Source organism: Vombatus ursinus, unplaced genomic scaffold (genome assembly GCF_900497805.2).
Source record: "Vombatus ursinus unplaced genomic scaffold, bare-nosed wombat genome assembly UNPS02001287.1, whole genome shotgun sequence".
Classification (NCBI taxonomy): Eukaryota; Metazoa; Chordata; class Mammalia; order Diprotodontia; family Vombatidae; genus Vombatus; species Vombatus ursinus.
The window spans coordinates 18,562,056-18,579,720 of record NW_020941065.1 but is presented as its reverse complement, the minus strand read 5'-3'; the positions used below and the strand labels follow the sequence as shown (position 1 = coordinate 18,579,720).

Here is a 17,665-nt window from a genome sequence, read left to right as displayed (position 1 = left end):
CAGAACCTCATTCCCTATACACACAGACACACAGATACATATACACACCCAGAACCTCATTCTCTATACACACACACACACACACACCCAGAACCTCATTCCCTAGACACACAGACACATACACACACCCAGAACCTCATTCTCTATACACACTCCTCACAGATACACACACAACACATATACCCACTCATCGCCTGACCTCTTGCCCAGTCTCCAGCCCCTACAAGGCAAAGCCAACCTCCCAGGCTCACATGCAGATGTTGGATAGAGATAACCCTCTCCCCCCAGCTCTCCCCTCACATACCAGCTAAGAGACAGACACGTGTACCCTCCTGGACCAGCCCATCCAGTGTTATCTGCCCCACACGTGATGATGTGGTGGGCACGCCCTGTCTGTGCCTCTCCTTCCCCGTTCCCTCATCTGCTCCAGACCTCCCAGGAAGCCCCAGGCAGGCGGGCCAGCTGGCACTACCTCTGCAGCAGCAGACACATTCTCCCATGTGGGAGCCAAACACCCTTTGCCCTCCAGGGACGTGCCCCTTTGTGCCTGCCCCTCGCTCCTTCCCCAGCCCCTGCCACCCCCAACGAGAAGCTGTTAGTTCCTTAGGCCATTTTGGGCAGGCCGGCGATGGGGGCTACTTTGGGGTCCTGCCTTTATCTCCCCAAGTCTCTCCTCTCTTAGAGAAGATGCTCACCTGCCCCAGAAGGCCCCTCTTTCCTTCGAGTTTATCTCATTCTTTGGAAGGAAGATCTGCCTCTCGCCTTCCTCACACATGGGATGCTTCTGGTGACAGGAAGTCCCCCTCCCCCTCCAACCTCCCCCGCTGGCCCCAGGCCAGGGTAACCCCTCATCTATGGACTGATAGGCCAGCTGAGCTTTCTCCCCACTTCCTCCTCGTGCCATGTTTTTGTTGATACAGTGACACCCTGACACCCCCGTGGTTTGTCATGCCTCACGGAGGCCTGAAGCTAGCAAAGAATGAGGACGTAGACTGAAGCACGGCTGGAGTGGTTGGAGAAGCTAGATGGGGAGCGATTGGCTGTTGGGGAGAACCCAGGTTCTTCTGCTTTTTCCAGGAGATGAGAGCTGCAGATAAACCTCTTGGGGGGAAGGGGTGTGTGAAATAGGCACACGGTAGAGCTGAGGAACTTTGACCCTTTGAGAGGTTAGAAAAGGGAGCGATTATTTCTGGTATTTATAGCCAGAGACACCTCCCTTTGGCTGGAGGGCTGGAGGGCTGGAGGCCTAGCCCGGCCAGCTTGGCCCTTGGCTGTGTCCCCCCCCCCACCCCTTCCCTGCTCTGAGAGTCCCAGGAGAGACAGCAGGAGGCCAGAGGAAAGGGGACTCTGCCCCTGGGCCCCAGGGAGTGCGCCATAGCTGAACCGGCTTCGGGCCTGCGTCCCAGCTTTTCTGTCCATCGTCTTTCCATGCTGTGGCTCCTTTGGCCTTGACCTGACTTGAGGCCTCCTTGTTAGAAGGGCCCTTCATCTTACCTTTTCACCTCCCCAGCAGGCTTTCTGGACCCGTCCTGGTAATCTGGGTGTTGTCTACTTTGCTTTTGTTGTGGAAAACACCCCCAGGAGAGTCCTTCCTGGTGACCAGAGGGACGTTTCAGTGCGGCTGACCTCCTGTGGCCCTCGTCGTGCCCTGGAGGAGTAAGATGTCAGCAGAGAAGCTGTCTGGGAGGCAGGCTAAAGATCCACTGAGGCCCTGCTGGGCCAAAGTTCCTTGGGGGTGGGCTCTCCAAAGCTGGAGAGAGGTAGCCCCAGAAGGGCCGGTAGTGTTCCCAGCTCTGACCTCCATCTGAACAGTGTCACAGCATTCACAGGTGGGAAGACATTAACTAGGTCACCTAGGCAGGCTCCCACGTGACAGGAGGAACTGAGATTTGCCCAGACTTCTCAGGGAAAAGCCTCTTAGCTAGAGATGGCTGTGCTCAGTTGCTAATGAGGGGAAGCTCTCTCACACGCACCTACTGTGTGCTGGCCATGTTACAAATATTGTCTCTGATCCTCACAACAGCCCTTTGAGGGAGGCTCTGTTTTTATTCCCATTTTATCGACGAGGAAACTGAGGCAGGACGAGGTTAAGTGACTTACCTGCCCAGGGTCACACAGATAGCAGTATCTCAGGCTAGATTCCAATACAGGTTGTCCCTCCTCCAGGCATGGCGCTCCCTCCACTGCACCACCTCACTGTGAATGTTTGAGAACTAACAAACATTTCTAAGAGTCTGGAAGGGAGCGAAGGACTCTTGCAGCCCGATGACCTTGTTTTACAGATGAGGACACTGAGGCCCAGAACAGGGCCAGACCAGAGCTGTGGGCAGTGAGGCCCCAGGAGTTCAGAGTGGCAGAGGCATGGTCATGTTGGCAGTGGACAGGGCTCCCTGGTTAGAGGGATGACCCCGTGGCCTTAGGGAGTGGTGGGGAGAGTGGGTTAGCTGAAGCTGGAGAGGAGTGAGTGGTGGGCAGCGAGGAAGGAGGAGCCAGGTGGGGAAGGCCCTCCCAGGATGAGACGGCCTCTACTCTCCATAGCATTTTGAGGTTTACAAAGCGCTTCTTTCCTCCCAACCCTATGAGCTGGGGGTACAGATGTTATTCCCATTTTATAGGTGAGGAAGTGAGGCTTTCAGTGGAAAGGGCTCGGGCCGGAGCCCAGGATGCCACCTTCAGGCTCTCCAAGCACTGCCTCCATGCTGCGCAGGGGGAAATGTCCTCCCTCTGAGCTGTCCAGAAGGACCAGTGAGCATAGCGATCGGCCAGAGGGGGGAAGGGCCAGGCCAGCTGGGCTGACGCATGGCCGGGATCACGGATGTGGGCCTGGAAGAGGTGCCCAGCTTCCCTGGCCTCTCCTTTCTCCGTTACCTCCAGGCCTCATTTCCTCCCCTGCATCAGATTGCTGGGCTCTCCCTCATTCCCCTGGGTGCCTGCTTCCTGCAAGGGCAACTGGGGCTTCTGGGACCCAGGGAACATCTGGAGCAGCTGTGGATGCCAGAGGTTATTTCTGTATTGTTGGCCCGTGTTTCCTCCCCACCCCCTCAGGGGTGGCCCAGTCAGTGTCCTGCAGACTTCCTAGGAAGGCTGTGCTGATTGAGGGGGAAAAGGAGGGTCTCTGAAGAGCAGGCTAAAGCACCTTCCTCTTCTGGCCCCCCCCGTACCGTCATGCCCACGAGATGGGCTCAGGTCTCGGCTGCACGGCTGGAATGAGACAGCCGCAGATGATGAGGGAGGCTGCTGGGCCTCCCCTTTCCCTTCCCTCTGCTCTGCTCCCCTCTCCAGCCTTAGAAGAAAAGCGGGTTTGGCGGCCATGTGGGTGTTAGCTGGCTCCTTTTGCTGCAGCAGGCTGGAAGAGCCGGTCCCAAGCTGTGTCTCTTTCAGGGCCCGCTTGGTAGGAAAGGGGGCTGGCTTGCCAGCTGTTGCACTCATAGGCTGCCTTGGCTGGCCAGTCCTGAGCTGTGGGAATGAGATAAGGCCGGCCAGACCTGTTTGGGGTTTTGTCTTCCCAGAGTTGGATACCAGGCCTCCATCCAGACAGTCAGTGGCACCTGGCTCAAGGCCAGGATCCCAAGTAGGGGAGAGAAGCTGCCCAGGGTAAGCCTCTTTGGGGGCCAGAGCCACTGGATAGGACAAAGCCTCCCCACAGCCTCCCTGAGGACCGGAAGAGCCCCCAAGAAGTCCTATGCGTTTAGCCATTCATCTCACGCCTGTTTACGGAGCATCTGTCCTATATGGAGTTCCGTGGTCTGGGTTATGGGACACACAGAGACAAATGAGAGGCCAGCCTCTTGCGCGCAGTCTAGTGAGGGAGATAAGACCTGTGGCCAAATAACCGATAAAATGGGGAGAAAGAGCTCTGTGTGGGAGAGGGGTCCAGTGTCATGGGGGGCGGGGTTCAGGGGAGTAAAAGATAGATAGCATTTGGCTGCAGGAGGATCAGAGCAGCCTCTTCTAGGATGTGAGATCTGAGCCTTGGAAAAGGGGTCAGATTTCAGCAGGTGGAGACGGAGGAGCTCGGGAAGGGGTGGCCCTTCCTCCCTCCCCCTATTATTGGTGCCTTCATTTACCCCCTCATTATATAACTTCATTTAGAAACGATGCCTTAAAAAAAATCCCTCATCTCCTCCTGCCAGCACTTGAACTGTGCCTTATAACAAGTAAAAACTAATGACTGATAACACAGTGTGCGCCGTTCTGCCCCTTGGGCCGCCCCCTCATTCTCTGACTGTCTAATGGAGATGGGTCGGTGCATTTCAGCGGACTTCAGGCCTTTGACGGCTGGGTCTGTTTCCATGATTCAGGAACATAGATTCTTTTGGCCCTCTGTTCGTTCCTCTACCTCACTTTACAAAAATCTTCCCAGAATTCCTCATTCACCATTCATGACTCAATAATATCCTGTCATGTTCCTTCACCCATTCCTCAATCTGTCCACTTGTTACCATAAGGAGTACCACGATATTTTACTGTCCATGTGTGGGATCTTTCTTGACATCATTGACTTTCTTGCCTTTTTTTGAGGGGGAGAGCTGTGAGTTGAAACCCCTCAGTCACATTGGGAGGATTGGCCAGGGAATCAGTTACTCAGCAAGCATTTAAGAGCCTACTTTGTGCCATGTTGGTCCTTGCTGATTGCTAAGGATACAAAGACAACACAGAAAAACATTCCCTCCCTCCATTTTCACTGAGGAGACAACCCGTCCGCATTTGGATCTATACAAGCTGCCGATGATGGAGATAAAAGGTCGTCTCAGAAGCAGGCCCTTCCAGTTGGGGGTGGGGACTGGGAAAGGCCTCCAAGACAAGGCCTGACTAAGGCTGGAAGAAAGTTCGAGAAACCATGAGGTGACAGTTGAGGAATAGCAATACAGGCCTAGGGGACAGATCGAGATGGAGGAAGGATTGCCATGTGGGAGAACTAGAAGGCCGGGTTGTCTGGAGCAGAGGGTAGAAGAAGAGGAGTATTGTGTGATGAGCCTGTCACTGGAGTCTGAGTAGGACGGAAACAAGGAAAATCACTTATTAATTACCTACTATTTGCCAGATCATGCTAAGTGCTTTGTAAATATTGTCCCATTTCATCCTCAGATGACCCGGGGAGGTGGATGAGATGAGTACCAGTCTAGCAGTTGTGTGGAGGAGAGGTTGGAGAGGGGAGAGGCTTGCAAAGGTGTGGCGACAGTCCATATGAGAAGTGGGCCTGAACTAGGATGGTTGACCATGGGAATAAATGGGAAGGGGACGATGGTCGAGGCAGAAATGTCCAGATGTGGCGAGTGATTGGAAGAGGTAGGTTGAGTAAGAGTGAGGAGGAGGAGGAAGAGGCTGTGGTTATAAACCTGGGAGACCAAAGAGATGATGGCACCTTGGCAGAAACTGGGGATGGGGAAAGAGAATGAATTCTAGAGTAGTAGACATGTTGAGTTTGAGGTGGCTGTTGGATACCCAGATTGAGGTGAATTAAAAAGCATTTATTAAGCACTTCCTGTATTGCCATCATTGGAGATACCCTCACTCAGGAAAGGGAGGTGGTCCCTGCATTCGAGGCTTCCGCATTCTAAGGTAGCACATATAGGTGGGCTGAACTGCAGGGCAGATGGAAAGGCCTCCAAGTCCTAAGGTTTCGGTGATAGGTTGGATGGCAGGGCCCGTTGATCCTTAGGTTACATCAGTGGGTCAGATGAAAGTACTGGGGGTCTGGAGGGCATAGAGGCAGTGGAGATGGTAAGTCCAGAAATGGTAAGACCTTATGACAAGTTGGAGGAAAGGTGGTGGTGATCCATCTCACTCGAAGGAATAGAGTTGGCGATTCCTATTTTATCCAAGCTGTGTGAGCAGTCAGCCCAGAAGTCTATGTGGCTTGGGTCCCAAGAAGAGGAGAAGGTGGAGTTGAAAGGGTGCCCCTATATTGGAAATGCCCAATAGGCCTTTGGCGCTGGAGAATTGGGAACCGGGGGAGAAGAATGGAGAGGAATGTAGCAGGAAGGCATGGAAACAAGAAGCAGAGCATAAGATGTGAGGAACAGCAAATAGGCCAGTATATGCCCTGTTGTCAAGTTTGTGGAAGGGAGAAAGTTCATATAAGACTGGAAAGTATTTTAAATGCCAAACAGGAGTCTCTCTTCGATCCTAGAGGTAATAAGGTGGCCAGAATCAGAATCAGAATTGCAGATTAGAACTGGAAAGGACCTTAGAGATCATCTGGTCCAACCTCCTCATTTTGCAGATCAGAAAACTGAGGCACCAAAAAGTGAAAAGATTTAAGGTCACATAAGTGGCAGAGCTGAGATTCTAAACTAGATCTCGTGCTGCCAAATTATATTACTCCATTGTACCAAACTGAAGCCAGGGGCTCACCAGGACCTAAGGTCCTCCTGTCCCAGGGTGCACAGGGGAGAGCCCCTCTCAGTCAAAGGAATTGGGAAAAGCTTATGTGAGACCTTGTTGCCTTCTCTATGTGCCTTGTCCTGAGGACAGGGAACCCTTTGATGTGAAAACCAAAAAAACTTCCAAACTCCAGGGATGACCTAAATCTAAAGAACCAAGATCAATGTTCTCTTTTTTTTTTTCTAATTATATATATATATATATTTTTTTTCCAATCAGAAATATTGATTCTCCCCCCCCCCCCCGGCCCTCTTCCCTAATTGAAAATGAAAGTAAAACAAAACCCCTATTACAAACATGTGTAGTCAAGTGGAACAAATTTCTGCATTGACCATATCCTCAAACTAAAAATATACATCTGTCTCATTCTGCCCTGTGAACACTTCACTTCCCTGTCAGGAGGTGGGTAGCATGTATCATCTTTAGTCCTTTGGAATCGACTTTGGTCACATACTGATCAGAGGCCCTAATTCCTTCACAGTTGTTTGTCTTTACCACATTGTTGTCATTGTATAAATTGTCATTGTATAAATCCTGGTTCTGCATCAGTTCATACGAGTCTTCCCAGGTTTTTCTGAAATCGTCTTTATCATGTGTTATAACACAGTGGTATCCTTTCACATTTATATATCTTAACTTGTTCAGGCATAACCCCAGGAGATAGATATCCCTTTAAATTCCCATTTGCCAACTCAAAAAAAGATATAGATATTTTTGTACATCCTTAGTTAGAATTTGTTTTGTTTACTATTAATCCCTTCCTTAATCTACCCCTCCCTCTAATTCCTCCTTTTGTCTTTTGCCTTTTCTTCTTATTTCTCTATAGAGTGAAATGTACTATGTATGTGTGTGTGTGTGTGTGTGTGTGTGTGTGTGTGTGTGTGTATTCTTCCCTCCTCTGATCAGTTCAGATGAGAATGAGTAAGATTCAAGTGTCAGTTGCTCCCAGCCTTTCCTCTTTGTTTGTGTAAGTGTCTACTTGATCACCTTGATTGTGTGAGATGATTTTCCTTAATTTTCCTTTGCTTTCCCCTCTGGTGTATTCCTTTTCTTCTCTTTTTCCATTCTTCTCAAGATTATTAAGATATAAGAGAACCACCCCTAGGCTTTGTCTTATTAGACTCCCTGTATGAGCCCTGATGATGATAAGGTTCAGAGGAGACACGTGTATCCTCTCATATTTGAATGTAAGCATTAATCCTTGTTTAGTCCTCCATGCTTATTTGTGTTTACCTTTTTATATTTCTTATAACTCCTGTGTTTGAACATCCGAATTTCTACACAGCGCTAGTCTTTTCGCTAGGAATGTTTGGAATTCCTATGTTTTGTTAAAGATTCATTTCCCCTCTGTGGGAATATACTTAATTTTTCTGGGTAAGTTATTCTTCATTGTAAGCCCATATACTTTGCTTTCTGGAATATTGTATTCTAAGCTCTCCATTCCTTTATTGTTGTGGCTGCAAAATCTTGTGTGATTTTGATTGTAGCTCCTCAGTACTTGAATTCTTTCTTTTGGGAGGTTTGCGGTGTTTTATCTTTGACCTGGAATCTCTGGATTTTGGCTGTAACATTCCCAGGAATTTTCACTTGGGTGTTTTTTCAGGAGGTAACGGACAGATTCTTCCTATTTCCACTTTGCTCTCTGGTTCTGAGAGATCTGGACAGTTCTCTTTTAAGATTTCTTGAAATGTGATGTCTAGGATCTTGTTTTGGTCATGGTGTTCATGGAGTCCAGTGACTCTTCACATTTCTTCTGCTTGATTTGTTTTCTAGGTTACTTGTTTTTGCTGTAAGATAACCTTAACATTTTCTTCAATTTTTTTCAGTCTTTGCTTTACTGTTTCTCCAATCTTATAGAGTCATTGGTTTCTATTCGGTGCATTCCAATTTTCAGGAGTTTGTTTCTTGGCCCATACTTTGTACCACTTGTGCCAAGCTGTTAATTCCCTTTCCAATTCTTTCTTCCATAACTCTCATTTCATATCCAATTTTTTCCTCAAGTGCTCTCATTTCATTTATAAAAACATTTCAAACTTTTTTTGAAAAACTCTTCATCTCTTTTAGGAATTGTAGCTGAATTTGTGTATTTTCCTTAGAAGTTTTGGAGTCATTGTTTTCTTCTGAGTTTGTGTCTTGAACGTTGCTGTTCACACAAGGCCTTTTTATAGTGGGGTGTTGTTTGTTTTTCCAGTATATTTCTTGACTTTGGGCTTGATATTAAGGTTAGGCTGTCTACACTGTTGAAGGGAGGAAGGTCTGGGAGCTGCTTTCTCGGGGCATGACATGTTGTGTGTTTCCAGGATCTCAGGACCAGCGCAGGCTGGGGCCCTGAAAGCCTTTGGTCTGGTCTGGGACAAAGTGGATTGCCACTCCACCTCCCCGCATTGGAACTCTGCATGTCCCTGACCCCGTCTGGGGTCTGCTGACTTTGGCCTATGCAGGCCAGCGGGGAAGTCCTGCTGACTGCGAGGGACTTTGCTCTGGCATTCTTGCCCTTGAGGGCGGGGAACCTGCAGGCTCGAGGCCACACGCGGCCCTCCAGATCCTCAAGTGCAGCCCTTTGACTGAATCCAGACTTCACAGAACAGATCCCCTTCATAAAAGGATTGGTTCTCTGAGCAAGAGCCTGATCTGCTCCCGCTGCTTCTCTCACAGTTCAGGGTCCCCTCAGTCCATCCTGGATCTGTGACCCAGAGCTGCCCTCTGGCTCCACTACCCTGGCTTGGGTCTGGGACTTCCTCTTGCCTTGCTACGCAGCCTCTCCCTCTCCTGGAATGCACCCTGGCTAGACCCTGGCCCCAGTGTCCACAGACTCTCAGCCAGACAACCTGGGCTATGACTTTCCTTGGACTTCCCCATCAAGATTCTGACCGACCAGGCTGTTTTCTTTGCTGTTTGGAGGAGTTTGGGGAGGGGTGGGGGAAGGAGCTCCTGGTGCTGCTTCTTGCCCTCCTCCCTCCTGACCCCGCCTCCTGAGAGCAACGTTCTTGTGGTTAGGGCTGAGTAAATCCAGAGGCCTGTGAGCAGGGTGGTGAAGGGCCTGCTCAGAAGCAGCGAGGAAGGAACTGGGCATGGTTGGCCTGGAGAACAGAAGGCTGGGGGAAGGGGTGGAGAGGACAGAGTGCTGGCTCTCACTACCTGAAGGGTTATTGTAGCAGAGAGGCAGAAGGAGGGGCTGGGAGCACCTGAGGTGTAGATTTGGGCTCACCTAACCGTGAGGGCTGACCCCAGAGAGAATAGGCTGCCTATGGAGACAGAAGAGTCCTCTCATGGGTGGTGTCCAGGGCAGGCGGGGGGACCCCATGTGGGACGCTGTAAATATGCTGTTCGTTCATGTTTTGGCCTAAAGGGCTTTGAAGGGCCTTTTCAGCTCTGAGCTTCTCAGATACAGCCATTCCCCAACATTCAGGTGACTTCAGTATTTGCATGATTTTATTAGTACCAGGACTGTGCAGTAGAGAAAAAAATGAGGCATGATGTACACAGCCAGTATCCTACTAGGTGCTTCACTGGTCTTGTCACCCTACCGCTATCAAGGAAAGAGCCCCCTGTGCATTCGCTGCATATTTTCGTGTTGCGGTTATGCCCCCAAAGCATACTCTCTAAGTCCTTTGGGCTGTGGGCTGAGGTGATGCGGAGACCTCCCCAGCCTCGACCTCTCCTGACTAAAGTCCCAGCAACATCTCCCTCGGTTTTCAGGTGACTGAGGTTTACAGTAGTCTAGTCTACAATGCAATGCCTTCACACTGCCGTCCGACACAGTAGAAAGTAATATTCAGATTAAAACACGTTTTAGTTTCAAGGATTTTATTTGCTGTACATACAGTATTTATGATACATGTGTTATAAAAAGTGAGTATTGTCTGAAATAATGTTTTTTTTTTATTGAGATGTTAACATGAAAGGTCACAGAATTCTAGGGAATTAACTAGCAAGAAAAAATGGTTTGCGCTTCACCAGCTTTATTTTGTGCACTCCCATTATATGGGCTATTTCATGGCTACTGTGTTAGAAAAAGTGCACATTAGAATTAGTTTTGTTATAAAGGTGCAGAAAAGAGTATTTTCAGCAATCTCTAGTGAAAAATTACCGTTTTTAGTGGTTGCGAGAACCGAACCCCTATTTCTCATAGGTTTGATACATAAGTATTCACGTTTTTTGCTTTTGTTTTCTATGAATGTTACCCCCATGAAAGTTGAGGCTTGACTGTATTTGCTGCAGCATTGTTCCAAGGCAGCCCAGAGACTGAGACTGCCCTTTGTTGTGATGAGATTGGATCTGCCATTGGAATCCTGCGCCTTTGCTTTTTTGCCTTTTCCTTACTTCCGAGGAGCTGCCCTTAAGGATGCTTCTTCAGGTTCCCTACTGGCCAGTGCCCACCCCATTGTTAGGACAAATGTGAGGGGGTAAGTTGAGGGTGAGTGGCTCCACCTCACTGCCCAGGCAGTTTTGATTCTGGAATCTGCGTACCAGGTGGGTTTGCTAAGGGATCCTGGCAGACTAATGCTGTGCATTAGTCATTTGAGCCTGGGACCCACCTTACCACCAGCACTATGCCATCACCTTCCTGGGCAGCAGGCAGCTGGGGGTGACCCTCAGCTGGGGAAAACACTGGTCTTTCAGTGGACTCTTGTTCCAGGCCCTGTTGCTGTCCTTGCTACTCTTGAGGGCCAAGCGGTCCTTTTTCTCTAAGGAGGGAGCCTTCCTGGCTCCAACTCCCAAGTGGATTCTACCCTCTGACGAGGTGCTTGACCAATGTCCGTTCCAGAGCTGGCTCAGTGTGCTGAAGTGTAGGTGGCCTCTGCTGTTTGCAGGTCCTTGTGCTACTAATATCGCCGCGTGCCAGCAGGGCTTCCACTGGCTCTGATTTACCTTGACAGCAGCCACAGCATCAGGCCCTATGTCCACTCTCCTTGGGGAGCTCCAGTGTGTCTAACATCTCCAGGTTTCTCCTTAAGCCAGCACCTGGAGGAAACATTGCTGCCTTAGTTCTCCTTCTTGGCCTGACCGTCCTGGCTTCCGGAGAAGTCTGTCCATTGGGAGGCCAAGACCTGGGGTAGAAGGGCCAGGGTTCTGACCGATGACGATCCCTCCAGCTTGCTGTGAAACCTGTAGATATTGAGGGAATGCCTCTGCTTATGTTTGGCTGCTTGGCATTAGAAGGGGCCCCCTGAGGAATGCCAGGGACACTGGAGGAGGCCCAAGGCCAGGAAGGTCTCTGGGCGGCTGCTGGCTTCCTTCCTCTACTGGTCTCCTCCACCTCAGTGCCATAGAGGCATACCTGGCCTTAGTTCCCCATTCCTGGCTAGCCTGGTCATCCCTTTCCTCTGAGTAGCCAACTCACATCCTGGCAACTGCCTCTGCATTCTAAGAAGGCAGGAAGTCAGGGCTTGAATTTAGCTTAGGGATGACAAGACAGTTCCTTTCTGAAAGCCTGAAGTTCGTCCTGATGCCAGACTGGCCTTGGCACCATGAGGATGCCAGGGGCTCTGCCAGCCCTCTGGTTCTCTTCCCACTTTGCCGAGAAGGGCTGGGCAGCCTCAGTGGGCTTCTTGTGGTCTGCTGGCATTGCACAGTGGCTCCTGCAGCCCTGACTGACCCTGGAGCTTGGGTGTAAGACCAGGAGATTCTTTGTCATCCTCTAGGAGCAAGTTAGCCCAGCTGCTGGGAGGGAGGGCGAGCAGAGCTGGGCAAAGCTTTTTGGTTCCTGCACCATCAGCACATCTAGTGGCTGTGGCCTAGGGAGAAGCCTAGGAAGGGGGTGCAGGTGCCCGCTTCTCCCTGCCTTGGGGCCTGGAGAGAGCCAGGGGAGCAGAGTGAGGAGACCACGCCCAAGGAGGAGGCAATTGGGTGGAGGCTGCACCGTGTCCGGCTGAGCGTGGAACTTGGCAAGGAAAGCCGATGGATCCAGCCTGTAACCTCCAGCTCATGAGAGCAGGCAGGACCCTGGCTTGGCAGGGATTTCCAGCCTCCTTGGAGGGGGTCCTCGGGGGCTTCCAGGGCAGAGCCCAGCAGCTTCTCGGAGGAGGAGGGTGAGGGTGAGGTGGGGACAGCCGCCAGGTACTTACTGTTTGGCCTTAGACAAGTCACTTGGCCTCGGGGGGCTCCAGTTCCCTCCTCTAGCCCCGGAGTCAGGCCTGGCCTGTGGTAGTGCCTTGGCCTTTGTTCACCCGCCTCCTTCAGTCTTGTGACTTTGGATCAAACAGCTGCACTTTTCCCTTCATAAGCACTTTTCCCTTTAACATTTTTTTATCGGTGCTTTTTTTTCTTTTGATCCTTCCCCATCCCAGGAGTCAGTTGTTACTTGGAGCAGACAGATCACATGGGCCGTATCTGAAAATGTGCATCACATTCCACGGCCGCTGGCCTCCTGGCCACCGTTCACCATCGAGTTCTCTCAAGTCACGTTTGGTCCCTACGTTGATCAAGCCTTTGAAGTCTTCCGGTGATTTTCCTTTATGCACTGTGGTCATGATAGGAATCCTCCTCCTGGCTCTGCTCATTTCACCCCATATCAGCCAGAGCAAGGCCAGTCCAATTTCTCTTGAGTTCTTCTGAGTTGTCCTTTCTTATGGAGCACTTATCTTCTCTTGCAGTCACACCCCACAGTTTAGTTAGCTGCTTTTCCTCTTCTCCCAGTTCTTCCCTATCTCCAGACATGCTGTTGATAGCCTTCACAGGTCTGTCCTCCTGACTGCAGTGGTTTGAAGAAAGTCTTGGCCCTAGGACTTTGAGAATCTGTCGTTTGATTGGTCTGTGTATATACCTTTCACCAACTCAGATGATGGCCTCCGTGAGTTACCGTGGCCACAACCCCCCCGTTTCCTTCTGGTGATGAACGTCTTGGAACTCAGCCAGCTTGGTCCTTAGACAGCAGCCAGCCGTGCACCTGGCTCGTCATTGCCAGGCCCACACCCCCCAGGGTTCAGCCTGCCTGGGCTTGTGCAGGGCTGGCACAGCCTTTGGGAACCATCTTCACCTCACCGTCACAAAGAGGCTTTGGACGGGGCTAGAAAAGCTAACAAGGGTAACACCTATTTATGTAGTGAATGAGTGAATGAGGATGCCAAGATTTGCAAAGCGCATCCCTTATAAGAAAGGTAAGGAAGGGAAATGGTACATGCACTCTCCTCCCCGTTTTACAAATGAGGAAACTGACGCCTGGGTGAGGTTAAGTCCTTCCCTCACGGTCCACCGCTAGTAAATACCTGAGGCCAGATTGGCAGCCAGGTCACTTGACCCCAAGTCCAGGGTTCTACTCTCTTACTCTGCCTACTCTGCATAGGAAACTCCTGTCCCTTTCTTCCTTTGGCCCTTCTCCTCCACAGCCTTTGGGCAAGGTCTCACTGGTTGCTGCAGGGCCCAGAGCGTCCAGAGAATGTGCGGAATGCTGCTGACCTTTCTTGGTGTGTTTGGTCTGCATGCAGGCCCTCCCATACCACTGCCAGGAGGGTGCTGCTGAAATCAGGTTACATCCCCCTGAGCTTGGAACACCAGGGGGGCTGCAGGCTCGTGACTGGGGTTTGTGCTCAGCCTCCACATAGGCCAATGTGGATTTTCACCTCCTGACTCACCTGCTTCATGTGAGTTTCTTCTTCCTTTCCCATCTGTGTCAGGGAGAGAGGGCTCAGTACTGTCTCTCCCACCTTCTCTAGTTTGATTTGAGGTACTTTAGGGGGTCAAGAGCATTAGAGCCAGACACCCCTTTACAGGCTGTCTAGTCCAGGGGTCACCTCCGAACCATGACCTGAGGGCCACATATACCCACTGACCAGTTTTTGTTCAGGACTGGCAGCTAAGAATGGCCTTTATATTTTAAAATACAATAAAACCTTCTTTAAAACTATAAAAGCCATTCTTAGTTCACAGTCCAGATGGAAGCAGCCATTCCTGGTCTAGCCCAACCCTTATTTTCCAGAAGATGAAATGGAAACTTTGAGAAGGGAAGAAGGAACTGGGCTGTTAGAGCTGAGCTTGAACCTAGGCCTCTGAGTTCCTCTGTCCAGGGCTCTCTCCCCCCACATAGGCCCGTGGCCTTTGGACCTTTTTGGTGGCTTCACCTGGCTGTCCCCAGTGGTTCCCCTCCAGCACTTTCATGAAAATCCTTTGTTTGTGAGGAAGAGGAAGCGGTGCTAGCTGGCTGCTTGTCAGGGAGCCAGTGGCGGGCTGGAGTTGAGAGTTTAGGTAGGGGTTGGCGTGAGTGAGCCCTCTGTGGGCCCTCCTGTGATTTTGTCCAGAGACAGCCTTATTCAGATGCTGTGTGTGTTGCCTTGGAGGTGAGAGTGAGCTCTGTTCCCATGGACTCCTCAGGACCTTTTCCTGCTTCCTGGTCATTGGCCTAGGATGGGTTCCTCTGTGTTTGACTGCCTCTCTGAGAGGCCGGGACGGGCTGAGCTGGGCCTGCCTCCTAGGCCTGTCTGAGTCAGCCTGTTTTCAGAGGACTCCACCCTCTTCTTGGCCTTTGAAAGCAAAGCAGAAATGAGAACAGGGCCTGCCGAGCCTCTCTTGAAAGACACGTGTTACTTCCTGGGGCCTTCTCTCTTCATCTTCTCAACCTAGAGAAGATGCCTCTGATTTGTAGCCTGACGCAAGCATTCTCGTGTTGGGGTGTAGACCACACAGGAGGCAGGGTTGTCCTTCGGTCCTCCCATTTACCTTCCCTTCCCCCTTGAAATGACAATAACTAGCATTTATATAGCACCTTAAAGGTTGCAAAGCACTTACAAATATTCTCCCATTGGATCTTACACAGTCTTAGAAAGTAGATGCTATTATCATCCTCATTTTATAGATGAGAAAACTTGAGGCAGATGTGAAGGGACTTGCCCAGGGTCACACAGCTAGTCAGTGTCTAAGGCTGAATTTGAGCTCAGGTCTTCTTGGTTCCAGGCCTAGCACTATGTCCATGCCTCTGGGAAAGCTAAGCAGAGAAATCCATTCCACAGACATTGATTAAGGGCCTGCCTCCTTGGCACTAGGGACTCTGTCTCAAGAAGGGACACAATACCTGGGCACTGAGCTCAAGGGGGAGCATAGGATGTGGACACAAATAACTGGCCTACAAGGTAAAAGGAGAAGGGGGCAATGTTTAATGCCATCCATATAGTCTGAGGGGGGCTTCATGGAGGAGGTGGTGGCCCAGTGGGAGGAGCTGCAGGTGGGACTAAGGTAAGGAGGGGGCGCATGGAGAGGAGGAGGTAAAGGGGAGCAGTAGGAGGTTGTGTTAGAGCCCAGTTGTGGATGCCAGGACTGGCAGTCAGTAGGCTTGTAGGGAGTGGTGTAAAGGGGGGATTGGAGTGGGGTAGCCTGGAAGCAAAAGACAGGTGTGGCTGTCATAATAGTGGAGGCCCTCACCAAAGGCTTGCAGTGGGAGTGGAGAAGGAATGGATGCCAGAGACGATGGCAGCTGATTGGATGTGAAGGAGAGATGAGTCAGAGATGGCCGTGGGGCCTTGGATAAGTCACCTAACTTCTGGGTCTCAGATTTCTTAGCTATAAAATGAGAGGATTTTTCTCAGGACCCTTCTAAGGTTCCTTCCAGTCCTGTCATCCTGGCATCCAGGTTCTGAGGCTCCATGCCTGGAAGGAGGGGGGCACCGTCCACAAGAATAAACAAAGTAGGGAAGGGCTGTTTGGGGATGAAAAAGATGAGTGGAGTTTTGGCTGTGTCCACGGCTCTCTGGGCCACTAGGGGATGTGCCACAGGCAGTCCTGGCCTGCAGAGCTGGCCAACAGGTGTGGTCTTTCAGTATTTTGGGCTCCTGACTGGGCCAGGGGTCATGGAGGAGCATACAAAGTCTTATGGGGAGTCAGCTCAGATTCATGGTACAATCGAGAGGGGCCTGGGTTTGAGCCCTGGCCTGGCCTGGCCACTCCTTAGCAGCAAGTCAGTCCCCTTCTAGCTCAGGGGCCATGATTCTAGGTTAGACTAATGTTGACATCACCTTTTCTATATATAATGTCTCCCCCCACACACACATACACTTGAATCTTTTTGTTTGTTTTTGCTTTTTGGTGAGGCAATCAGGGTTAAGTGACTTGCTCAGGGTCACACAGCTAATAAGTGTCAAATGTCTGAGGCCGGATTTGAGCTCAGGTCTTCCTGACTCTGAAGTCCCTGCTCTTTCCTCTGCACCACCTCGCTGCCCCTCCCACTTGAATTTTAAAACTACACGGTGAGGTAGGTATACCCTACATGGGAGAACAGAGCTATCTCTGCCTCCAGCTAAGTCCGGAGGAGTCCAGGCTGGCAGAGCTCAAGCAGCTGGGAATGGCAGATTTGGACTGACCTTGAAGGCCATCCAGTCCAAACTGGGCCTGAACAAGTGTCCCTCAGTCGGCAGGAGCCCCACTGGCCTCTGCCAGAAGACCTCCAGTCTGAAGGGTCGAAACATCTTTTTAACTGGACCTTTGTAAAAATGTTGGTTGGTGACTACTGACCACAGCAGGCTATTCTGTGGGGGGGGGTTTGTTTTTTTTTTCTCTTTTTTTTGATGAGGCAATCAGAGGTTAAGTGACTTGCCCAGGGTCATACAGCTAGTAAGTGTCAAGTGTTTGAGGCTGGATTTGAACTCAGGTGCTCCTGACTCCTCTATGTTCGGAGCTCTATCCACTGCGCCACCTAGCTGCCCCTTTTTTGTTTGTTTGGGTTTTTTTTTTTTTTGCTTCACAGCAGGCTATTCTGATGGGAAAGTCTTGGCCTAGGGGGTGGGAGAGCTGCTGCTGACTGGCTGGGAGGAAATGGAGGAGGTGTGTCTGAGTTACTTACCTACAGGGGCCGAGGCATGTGAATGAGGAGACAGGAATCTGCTATTGTTTGGGGGACAGCGATGAGACTTTAGGGAGGCCTCGAGTGCCAGGCAGAGAAGTTCATATTGGAGGAGGATGGCCCAGGGAAGGCCTACGGAGGGGAGAGCTCACCGGCTGCACACACGGGCTATAGGGCGCGGTCTCAGCGCTGGGGCAGGGGCTGCGGTGACTTCTCGGGGGGCCAACGAAGAAAGCTCACCCTGCTTGGGGATGGCAGCACATTCCCCTTGATCCACCAAGTTGGGGTCTGAGGATTTTAGGGGAAAGGAAAGAGTGTGAAGGCCGCCCCAGCTCTGCCTGGTGTAGCCTTGATTCTTCAGAGAAAGTGAGCTTGGAGCACATCCTTTAGTCTAAAGGCAAAAGGGCTGGAGCTCCTCTTATGTCCTGGCTCCTCCCTGCTAAGCCGGAGGCCTGCGGTGGTGAGGTCAATGGCCAGGTGCCATCTCTGGCCTTCCAGGGAGGAGACTGT

The 17,665-nt window shown here is 50.9% G+C and overlaps 1 protein-coding gene across 1 annotated transcript in view; it reads left to right on the top strand.

The window, feature by feature from the left end:
* The window catches only part of TBC1D10A (TBC1 domain family member 10A), a 37,010-nt gene that overhangs the window by 660 nt on the left and 18,685 nt on the right, over positions 1 to 17,665 (top strand). The gene's annotated exons all lie outside the window — the stretch shown is intronic.